This window comes from Myotis daubentonii, chromosome 5 (assembly GCF_963259705.1).
Source record: "Myotis daubentonii chromosome 5, mMyoDau2.1, whole genome shotgun sequence".
In the NCBI taxonomy this organism is placed as follows: domain Eukaryota; kingdom Metazoa; phylum Chordata; class Mammalia; order Chiroptera; family Vespertilionidae; genus Myotis; species Myotis daubentonii.
Window position 1 is genome coordinate 58,088,528 of NC_081844.1, and position 11,597 is coordinate 58,100,124.

Consider the following 11,597-nt stretch of genomic DNA (forward strand, 5'->3'; position numbering starts at 1 on the left):
GAGAAAAAAGGTAATTAGCATACACCCGTTACCCTTCCCATTGGCTAATCAGCAAGATATGCAAATTAACTGCCAGACAAGATGGCAGCCGGCAGCCAGGCAGCTTGAAGCGAACATGAGGTTTGCTTGCTTCAGTGATGGAGGAAACCAACGTTCCCCGCCTGCCTTGCCGGCCTCTGAGCTTGCAGTTTGAAACATAGTTACAAATATAGAAGCTAAACAAAACCCCAGAAACCTGCTTTCAGCCCACCAGGATCTCAGAGCTGGAGTTGATACAGTGTTTCGATTATAGAACCCAAACAAACAAGATACCTGCTTTCAGCAACAGAGGCCTCAGAGCTGGAGCCAGAGCTAAAGCTGGCCCAGAATAAAAAAAAAAGAAGAAAAGGAGCAGTTGGGAGCTTCAGTCACCCGCCAGCCTGAAAACAGCCCTCAGCCCCTCACCCAGACTGGCCAGGCACCCCAGTGGGGACCACCACTCTGAAGGGTGTGTGACCAGCTACAAACAGCCATCATCCCCTTACCCAGGCTGGCCAGGCACCCCAGTGGGGACCCCCACCCTGAAGGGTGTGTGACCAGCTGCAAACAGCTATCATCCCCTCACCCAGGCTGGCCAGGCACCCCAGTGGGGACCCCCACCCTGATCCAGGACACCCTTCAGGGCAAACCAGCCAGCCCCACCCGTGCACCAGGCCTCTATCCTATATAGTAAAAGGGTAATATGCCTCCCAGCACCAGGATCAGCAGAGCCGCGAGGCCTCCCAGCACCGGGATCAGCGGAGCTGAGAGGCCTCCCGGCACCGGGATCAGCATGACAGGGGGCAGCGCCCAAATCCCCTGATCACCCTGAGGCTCTGTGTGTAACAGGGGGCGGGGCCACAACCTCCCTATCCACCCTGCTCTGTTTGTGACAGGGGAAGGCGCCCCAACCCCCTGATTGGCCCTGCTCTGTGCATGACAGGGTGCGGAGCCCCAACCCCCCTGATGAGCCCTGCTCTGTGCGTGACAGGGGGCAGCACCCCAACCCCTTGATTGGCCCTGCTCTGTGTGTGACGGGGTGGCGCCGCAACCTCCCCATCGACCCTGCCTTGAGTGTGACAGGGGGCGGTGCCCCAACCCCCCAATCGGCCCTACCCTGAGCGTGACTGAGGGTGGCATCACAACCTCCCGATCCGCCCTGCTCTGTGCATGACAGGGGCGGCGCCCCAACTCCCCAATCGGCCCTGCTCTGAGCCCGACCAGGGGCTGCACCTAGGGATTGGGCCTGCCCTCTGCCACCCGGGAGCAGGCCTAAGCCAGAAGGTCATTATCTCCCGAGGAGTCCCAGACTGCGAGAGGGCACAGGCTAGGCTGAAGGACCCCCCCCCCCCCCCCAGTGCACAAATTTTTGTGCACCGGGCCTCTAGTATTTTAATAATGTTCTTAGAAGAAGTTTTTGAGAGTGACAGACTATACAAGTTTTCACCAGTAGTTGAAGGAATTCCACAATTGAGTAATTCATAGTATTAAAATGAACTACTACTATAGCTATTACATGGACAACTCTCACAGATAAAATATTAAATAAAAGATGCCGGATACCAAAGAATGCACATTGAAACTTCCATTTATATAAAATTTACAAACATGTTTGGTCATTTTTGGCTCTGACATCCTGCTTGCAATCATTATTTTGGTGTATAGATCATCATACCTTCCTAATCAATGAGGTCTTTTTCTAGATGACTAAAGTTTAAGTCATCTCCACTCAGTGAGGTTTCACCAAAATGTCCACTTACATATGATTTTGAATGTGCAAACATCACAGAGTTGTAGAAAAAAAAAAAGTGAGGTTTATTAAAGGAAATCCATTTTAGTTATTTATAGTCTTCTTAATGTATCTATATCCACATTGCCCTATGCACAGAATTTAACCTCCCTTAAGTTTATTAGTGCATTAACAAACTCTTAAAAATAAAATTTTAACTAACTTGCATGTGTTATATAACCTGGGTTTTCCATGATTCATCTAAAGTTCCTTTTTCTAAATCAGAGGTGAAATGCTGATATTTTAAAGACCTTTTCAAACCCCTCCATAGATTTGTCCTCAGAGGTTTTAGTTAGGATCATAACCTTGGTTCAAGTTGATGTTTGACACACTAGAGAGCATTTCCTTACTTTCCACAAGATCTTGTTTTTGCATGAGCCTGAACCTTTATAATAGCCACCTCTTTAGAATTAAGAGTGTCTAAAAGTTTCTTGTGCATTTTTTATAGGGATTCTAGCAGAGATAAGAAACACCTTTCGTTCCCAAAGTCAAATACTATCTAAAAGCATACCTGCTATTTGTATATACATTTATTTTCTGGTCTGTCACTAGTTGGTAAGTAAAAGCGTACGTTCTGACACCTGAGATGATTTAACTTCAGGTGACTCGACTTCATGGCAGCTCATTGCTTACAACCGCTTCACCTTTGACTCAGCTGTAAAAGCGGCTTTCCTTGTCTTAAGGGTAATACCCTTTCTGAAAAACTTATTGTGGTATTGATAGGTACTACTGGGAAGTAAGAGACCGAAGTTTTGTTGATGGCCATGGAGCCACGAACAATTAGATACCCTTGTCTATTGTTTTTTAATACTGAGAGGATGAAAGTGCCACAAGGACTAATGGAGGACAGGACAAAGCCTTTGGATATAAGGCTTCACTATAGAATCGAGGTTTTCCTTCTTCTGGCTTTAAGGGCTATTGGGGAAAATTTGGAGAATAGCTGGGTAGGATCTATCTCAACTTTAACAGGTTCTTTTCCAATATTATTTTATGTTAGTAAAATGTTTAGCCCACAGAGTGCCCAATACATTGTCAACATCTTTATTTAGGGTCCTCATTAAATATAATGGAGAAAGGAAACATGTAACAGATAAAACTTGATTATGAAGAGACAAGTTCTCTGGAACCTCAAAAAACAGTCTTTGGCATGCATTTAATTTTATAATTTCCATTTGAAAAGATGTGGACATCCTTGGGAGTCTTTGCTTTTGTACAGTGGGGCCTTGACTTACGAGTTTAATTCATTCAGAGACCGAGCTCGTTAAGGAGCTCGTTAAGGAGCTCATTAACTCAAATTACTCTGTCAACTCAATGCAAAAAAACAGCCGAGAGACAGCTGGTATTTCAAAAAACTCGTTAGTCGGGACACTCGTTAGTCAAGGCCCCCACTGTATTAGTTTTCTGTTGCTGCTCTAAATAACCCACTGTCTTAAAACAACTCCAATTTCTATGGGTTAGAAGGGTAATAGAGGTCTCACAAGGCTGAAAATCAAGGTAGACAATTAGCAGGGGGTTCTAGTGGAGAATCTGTTTCCTTACCTTTTCCAGAGGCTCCCCACATTCCTTGGCAGTGGGCTCTTCCTCCAACCACCTCAGATCTCTGCGGCCCTTCCATAGCTGTGTCTCCGTCTGAATCTCTTCTGTCTCTCTCTCCCTCTTCTCTTTTAAGGACCCTTGTGAATACATTGGACCCACCTGGATAATCCAGGATACGCTCTACTTTAAGGTCAGTTGATTCACACACTCAGTTCCCTCCGCAAACTTAATTACCATTTGCCTTGTAATCTAAGATAATCATAAATTAAGATATGGACTTCCTTGTGTGTGTGTGTGGGAAGCATTGCTCTGCCTACCATAGCCTATTACATTTACTGGGGTGATATAGAAGAGAAAGGGATGTTTTTAGTGAAGGGCCCAAGGATTGTAGTTAATGTGTGGGAGCTAGGAAAACTCTGAGGGTTATTTGAATAGTTACCCCTGTGTTGTAGGTTTACTCTGAGGAAGAGGCTGAGCAAAGTTGGCAGGATTTAATTAACATAGAAAGTCAGCACCTGTATCTACCAGGCGCCGGGATTCTCCTTATGACAAACACCACTTCCGTACAACAAATGCAAAGTGAAAGCACACAGCAAACAAAAAGGGATGGAAATAAATGGCCTGATTCCAGCAAGAATACACAGCAAATGGGAGCCGATAACAAAATCCAGAAACCAGACTGTGACCAAATAGCGGAGGAACTCCAAGCCACGAGAGCAGAGTTCAGGCTCGCTGCTGACTTATCACTTTGGCGTTAGCTCACCAACATGAGCCGCAAGGCACAAGGGGCCTCCCTAGATACCATCCCTGGTGGAAGGCTGAATTCTGCACCTGTGAGCCTCGGGGAAAACTGTAACAATAAGCAAAGACCATCTGAATAAAACCAAATCAATCTAATTCAGAGTTTGCTATACAAAGCCATAGTCAGACCAAAAGGGGCACAGAGGCAGGCAGCAGAATGAAAAAGCCTTGGAGTGAGACAAAGGAAGTCCTCAGCTATGTGTTAAGACAAGAGGAGCATGGGATGTGGTTGGTTTGGGGAGCATAGTTGCATTGTTGGCTTTTTCTTGTTCCTTGTTGGGAAGTGGGGAAAATTCTAGGGAGGCTGGTGGTCATTTATTAAGTCTTAACTGTTCTTGAAATATAGAGACAGCGGCATAACCTAATAATTAAGATTTCACAAAATTATGGTCCCTGTCCATGACACATTTACCTTTGGCACATGACAAACAGTCCCGTTCCATGGAGATGTAAAGAGAATCAATATCCATCCATCTTTCATGTCTAACGATGGCACTTCTTTTGGCAATTCCTCCAGAAATGAGGGCTTGCTGGGGTCAGAGCAGCCCCAGGGCCTTCCACTTGGCCCTTCCGACCTGTTCTCCATCATGGTGATATCTCTGATTCCCACAGAAATCAGAAAACCCACTTGTATTACTGAATCTCTTTCAGTCCTTTTAAGCCAACAGAGGATCTCTACCACAAAGCACCTCAAAGATTTTCCCTTACCACCATGCTTTAAAAAAACCTTCATATAAATTAGCCCATGGTAAAATTCTTTTCATTATACATCATTTTGTTTAAAGTCTCAGAACCTATAGATGACATTAATTGAAACTTACTTTTCTTTATTTCAAACTGCCAGTTATGTTTACCTTGCAACTTGGTTGTCTCACACTATAGCAGTGATTTTCAAACTTTTTCCATCTCATGACATATGTAAACAGATTACTAAAATTCTGTGGCACACCAATATATATTTTTTGCCAGTCTGACAAATAAAAAAGTATACTTCTGATTTATTCACACTTCTGATTTATTCAGCCCTAGCCCTAGCCCTAGCCCTAGCCCTAGCCCGGGCCTTAGCCCGGGCCCTAGCCCTGGCCCTGGCCCTGGCCCTGGCCCTAGCCCTGGCCCTGGCCCTGGCCCTGGCCCTAGCCCTAGCCCTGGCCCTGGCCCTAGCCCTAGCCCTAGAGTGCCAGCTTGGTCAGTTTCTGGTAAGAGCGTTCTTCCTGGCTTCTAGATGGCCATCTTCCAACTATGTCCTCACATGGCAAAGAGAGAGAGTGAGTTCTCTGGTATCACTTCTTAGAAGGGCACTAATCCCATTATGAGGGTACCAGCCTCGGGATCTTATCTAAACCTAATTATCTCCCAAAAGTCTTCATCTCCAAATACCATCATCACATTGGGGATTAGAATTTCACCATATGAATTTGGGAACACAATTCAATACAATGTAAACATTGTTAAAACCAAACATGATGAGTTACATCCCTAGTTCGACGAGGCACAGAATCATCTAGTTAGTATCTTAAACCTCACCTACCCATATTTTAAATAAAAGCAGTATCTTAAATCTGGTGTGAAATATAGGTTCCCAATGATTTATTGAGCACAATTTTATACTTAATGGATAAATTCTGCTTATATCAAACAGCGTACATTACTCAAATTTTAATTTATGATCCCTTTGAGAGCATATGTAATATCAAAATTGCAAATACCTTATAACATGGAATCAATTTAAATATTTATTCAAAAATACTGTTTAAATTTTATTGGAATATTCCCTTTGATGTGCAAAGAAAATTCAGCTTTAGAACGTAGTTATCAATATTCTTATTTTTTTTTCTGAAGCTGAGGCAGTTGGAGAACATTATTAATAGTTTAAGGTTAGTCTGGTGAGTTTTCAAAACACCTACCAGGTAAATTAATGAGCACTGCATGCAAACTAATTTGATATCTTACTGTGTGAAGAGAAAGAGACAACTGTTTGGTGTATCTCATTAGAAGCAATACTTCTAGCTTTTCTAGTGGAAATAAGTTTGCTTTCTGACTTTAGAGACTGCCTGTTTTCTTGAGCTCTGCATTATTACTTCTTAAAATTGTAGTCATCAATTTTTTGGGGTGCTACTTTGAATTATTAGGAAGAATCCCATAACTTGCAATGAACCTGAGTAACTTTAATTAAATCCTTTGTTTTCACAGTACAAAATGACCCTTTCTGTTATTCTTGACCATATACACTCAAACTTAATGATAAAGAGATGGTCTTTGTCTGAAAGCACACTACATTTGTGCAAATTTCGATGTCTCTACTAGATCTGATATGCAGCAAGTTGCTTAACCTCTGAGTTTTTTTATCCACACAACAGGGGTTGAACCCATTATACAGAGCTGTTGGAAACATTAAATGATTTGACATTTCGCCCCTTTGCCCCTTTGTACCTATAACTACCTGGGAAAAAAGACAAACGCCGATGACCGAGCATGGAGAAATCAACCTTTCAGTCATTGGTCAGCACGTGGATTATCTTGTGGAAAAACAGGGAGTGAAGAATATTTCTGTGAATGGCACCACCGGAGAAGGCCTGTCTCTGAGCATCTCAGAGCACCGCTGGGTCGCAGAGGAGTGGGTGACAAAAGGGAGGAACAAGTTGGATCAAGTGGTAATTCATGTAAGAGCTCTGAGCTTGAAGGAGTCCCAAGAACTGGCCAAACATGCAGCAGAAATTGGGGCTGATGGCATCGCTCTTATGGCACCTTTCTTTCTCAAGCCACAGAACAAAGATGACCTCACTGCTTTCCTAAAGGAGGTGGCTGCTGCTGCCCCGACCCTGCCATTCTATTACTATCACATCCCCGCCTTGACAGGGATAAAGATTCATGCTGAGGAGCTGAGCTGCTGGATCGGATTCAGAAGATCCCCACCTTCCAATGGCTGAAATTTAGCGACACAGATCTCCTAGACTGGACAGTGTGTTGATCAGAATCGCCAGCGACAGTTTGCTTTCCTGTTCGGGGTGGATGAGCAACTGCTGAGTGCTCTGGTGATGGGAGCAACGGGAGCAGTGGGCAGTACCTATAACTACCTGGAAAAAAGACAAACTAGATGTTGGAGGCTTATGAGCGGAAGGACTTCTCTTCAGCCCTGAATTATCAGTTTTGTATTCAGAGATTTATCAACTTTGTGATCAAACTAGGTTTTGGAGTGTCACAGACCAAAGCCATCATGACTCTGGTGCCTGGGATTCCAATGGACCCACTCCGGCTCCCACTGCAGAGAGCCTCCAAGGAGTTTATTGACAATGCAGAAGCTAAACCGAAGAGTCTGGGTTTCCTTTCTTTTATGGATTTAAAGAATGGAAACTTGGAAACCTCTAGCTAATGCCACTCTATCAAGTCAGGGTGTGTACATTGGGATATAATCCACCTTGAATAGTGCATTCATTTCTCAAGGACTTTATAGACGAGCTTGAACTAAATTCTTTCCCAGCAAATGAAATCTCCCATCAAATCAACAAGTATTTAAGTACCTATTATGATCTTTAAAAAGTTTTATTTTTGTGAAGGGACAAAAACTCCAAAGGAGCCATGAACCTCAGTCATTCAATATTGCACAAAATTTTCATGGAGAAATTTCTGCTTCTATGTATGAAATGGAATCAAGAGGAAAATTGTAATGAATTCCATCTGCCTTTGGGGAGCTCCCATTATCTTAATTTCTGGTTCTCAATCCTACCTTCAAGTTTTCTCATCTTAAACCACTTGCAATGTACTTTCATTTTAATAAATATTCATTTGGAATCTAGGGGAAAAAAGGGTGCCCCTTTGCCCCTTTGCCCCTTTGCATGTGTGGACTTAAATGTTGATCTCATTAAAAATTACATTCACAGCAACATCCAGACTAGTTGACCAAATATCTGGGTACAGTGACCTAGCCAAGTTGAGACATAAAATTAACCATCACATTCACAAAACCCCTTCTACAGCCCTAGATATGTACATGTAAATGCACACTGAAATATACATGTAAAAGCCAATGTACATTCAGTGCCAGTCAAGAGAGAGAGAGCCTTCTGTTTCCATACTTCTGTCTTTTCATCTCCAACCATGGAGATAACAGGAACGACACACGGGCAGGGAGAAAAGTTGGCTGAGTCTTTGTCCCACTGCAGGCTTCTCAGATGCAGAAGGTCAGGCCTGGAAGTGGCCAAACATCTTTAAATTTCAGAGCTTTTATTATTTCCCTGGATGGACATATTATTTACTCTTTAGGGATGTAAAAAGTGACAGAGGAAAAGGAAAGAAGACCTATTTCCATAGAGAAGGTTTGTAGGAACAAGAGGAAGAAATGTAGTTGCTTTATCCCCATATCTTGATTGTGCTGCACTTTGCCCCTTTGACCCTTTCCCCCCCCTTGCCCTGGATGTAGCTTAAAATGTAAAGTCTGGAGACTCGCAGGCAGTCCAGGGCAACCACTAAAATTTTTTTAAAAGATGACAATTGATATGTTAACAGATGGGATAAAATAGAATCATATGCAATGCTCAAATGAAACCAGAAAAAGAGGGAAAAAAGAGAGGTGAATAAAGAAAAAAGGGCAATTCAACAAATAGAAAACAATTACAAACAGGGTAGATAAGTAATCCAAAGATATCAACCAATTTAAATATGAATGGTTTAAGTACACCAATGATAAGTGAGAGATAAGAGTTCATTAAAAGCAAGAATCATTATGTGCTGTCTATAAGAAACCCACTTTAAATACATTCCTAGAAGTGGGATCCTTGGGTTAAATGGGAGTTCCATATTTAATCTGTTGAGGAAACTCCATACTGTTTTCCATAGTGGCTGCACCAGTCTTCATGCCCACCAGCAATGTACTAGGGTTGCCTTTTCTCCACATCCTCACCAGAATGTGTCATTTGTTGATAGTAGCCATTTTGGAAGGTGTGATGTGAAATAACTCATTGTCATTTTAATTTGCATCTCTGATGATTAGTGACTTCGAGCATTTTTCTTGTGTCTTTTGGCCATCTGTATGTCCTCTTTAGAGAAGTGTCTACTTAGGTTCTAGGTTGTTTTTTTTTGCCCATTTAAAAAAATTGGATTGTTTGTCTTCTTTTTGTTAAGTTGTATGAATTCTTTATATATTTTGGAAATTAACTCCTTATCAGTATCATTGTTCTCCCATACAGTGAAGTCTCTTTTCATTTTGTTGATGGTTTCCTTTTCTGTGCAGCTTTTTATTTTAATGTAGTCCCATTTGTTTATCTTGCCCTAGAAGATGTATCTGTAAACACCAATCGGAAAGAATATATGCACCCCTATGCTCATAGCAGTGCTATTTACAGTAACTAAATTCTGGGAACAGCCCAAGTGCCCATCAGTAGGTGAGTGGTTAAAAAAGCTGTGGTACATTTACACCATGGAATACTGTGATTTGTAAAAAATAAGAATCTCTTACTCTTTGAGATAGCATGGCTGGACCTGGATAGTATTATGCTAAGTGAAATAAGCTATTCAGACAAAGACAAGTATCACATGATCTCACTTATATGTGGAATCTAATGAGCAAAATAAACTGATAAACAAAATGGATCCAGAGACATAGAGGCAAGGAATAGACTGACAAATCTCAGAGGGAAGGTAGGGGTGGGTGTGGTGGGAAGAGATTAAGCAAAGAATTTATATGCATATATGCATAATCCATTGACATAGATAATAGTGTGGTAAAGGCCTGGGAGGGGATGGGAGTAGGGTGGATGGGGTAAATGGGGGGATAAAATAGGGACATCTGTAATATGTAATATTTTCAACAATAAAGATAAATTAAAATAAAAGTAAAGTGATGGAAAAAGATATACCATGCTAACACTTATCAAAAGAAAGTGGGCAGAGCTATATTAATTTTAGACAAAGGGAGCTACAGAAAAAGAAAATTATCAGGAGTAAATTGGGGCACTACAAAAAAGATAATGGGGTCAATTCCCAGGAATACATAACAATCCAACATATAGGCACCTAACAGCACCAAAATAAGGGATGCTAAAATCATTGTCACATGGCAGAAAGAGGCATCCTTCTCATTAGAACTAGTTTGTTGAAAGTGCAGCACAATCAAGAGATGGGGATAAAGCAACTACATTTCTTCCTCTTGTTCCTACAAACCTTCTCTATGGAAATAGGTCTTCTTCCCTTGTCCTCTATCACTTTTTACATCCTTAAAGAGTAAATAATATGTCCATCCAGGGAAATAATAAAAGCTCTGAAATTTAAAGATGTTTGGCCGCTTCCAGGCCTGACCTTCTGCATCTGAGAAGCCTGCAGTGGGACAAGGACTCAGCCAATTTTTCTCCCTGCCCGTGTGTCGTTCCTGACATCTCCATGGTTGGCGATGAAAAGACAGAAGTATGGAAACAGAAGGCTCTCTCTCTTGACTGGCACTGAATGTACATTGGCTTTTATATGTATATTTCAGTGGGGGTGGGGAGGATGGGGGTTAATGGGGGGGGGATAAGGACACATTTATAATACCTTAACTAATGGGAAATTTTTTTAAAAAAGAAGAGCATTTTTGTGCATTAGTTTTAACAAATTTTGGAGCAGTTCAGTTGGAAAATTTTTTAAAATATGTTTTCATTGATTTCAGAGAGAGGAAGGGTGAGGGAGAGAGAGATAGAAACATCAATGATGAGAGAGAATCATCAATCAGCTGCCTCCTGCACAACCCCTGCCTAGAATCAAGCCTGAAACGCCAGGCATGTGTGCTGACTGGTAATTGAACCCTGACCTCCTGGTTTATGGGTCAATGCTCAACCACAGAGCCACACTGGCTGGGCCAGTTGGAATTTTTATTACAATTGTATTGTTCTTATATTTATACTTAATTTTTGTGCAGGGCAAGCTAGTAAATATTTTGACTTTGTGGATCCTACAGTCTCTGTCAAAGCTCCTGAACCCCAGTGTTGGTGCACCAAAGGAGCCAGGTGAGGAAGATTGACGGTGAATCCATCAGGGTACCTGGAAAGGGAAGCCAGATTTGAGGGGCAAGAGAGGCTTATATGGGAAGAGGAATTCAATTGTTAAACAGTTTGAAAACATTCAAGTTGGATGTAACTGCAATCCATGTGCATATGGAGCTATAGGCCGGGGTCTGGCTCAGGGCTTCGGGTTGAAATACGAGTTTGGCCTAATCAGCGACTGAAGCCATGAGTTGGATACATTTCACTGGGGACCAAATGTGAAAAAGAAAAGGTCAAAGAAACCAGGATAATCCTTGTACTAAGCATTCAGTTAGGATAATCAACTAGAAGAGCAATTTTTAACCTTTTCATTTCATGGCACACATAAACTAATTGCCAAAACTCTGGCACACTAAAAGAGATATTTTTTGCTCATCTGACAAAAAATAGGTATAATTTTGATTCATTTCCAATGGACAGCTATTGTTATGTTGGCTGCTGCT

General features: G+C 42.0%; 1 pseudogene; it reads left to right on the plus strand.

Moving 5' to 3' along the window:
• The first annotated feature begins 6,606 nt into the window (after positions 1–6,606).
• On the plus strand, positions 6,607–7,877 carry LOC132235484 (N-acetylneuraminate lyase-like; annotated as a pseudogene).
• Positions 7,878–11,597: the final 3,720 nt, after the last annotated feature.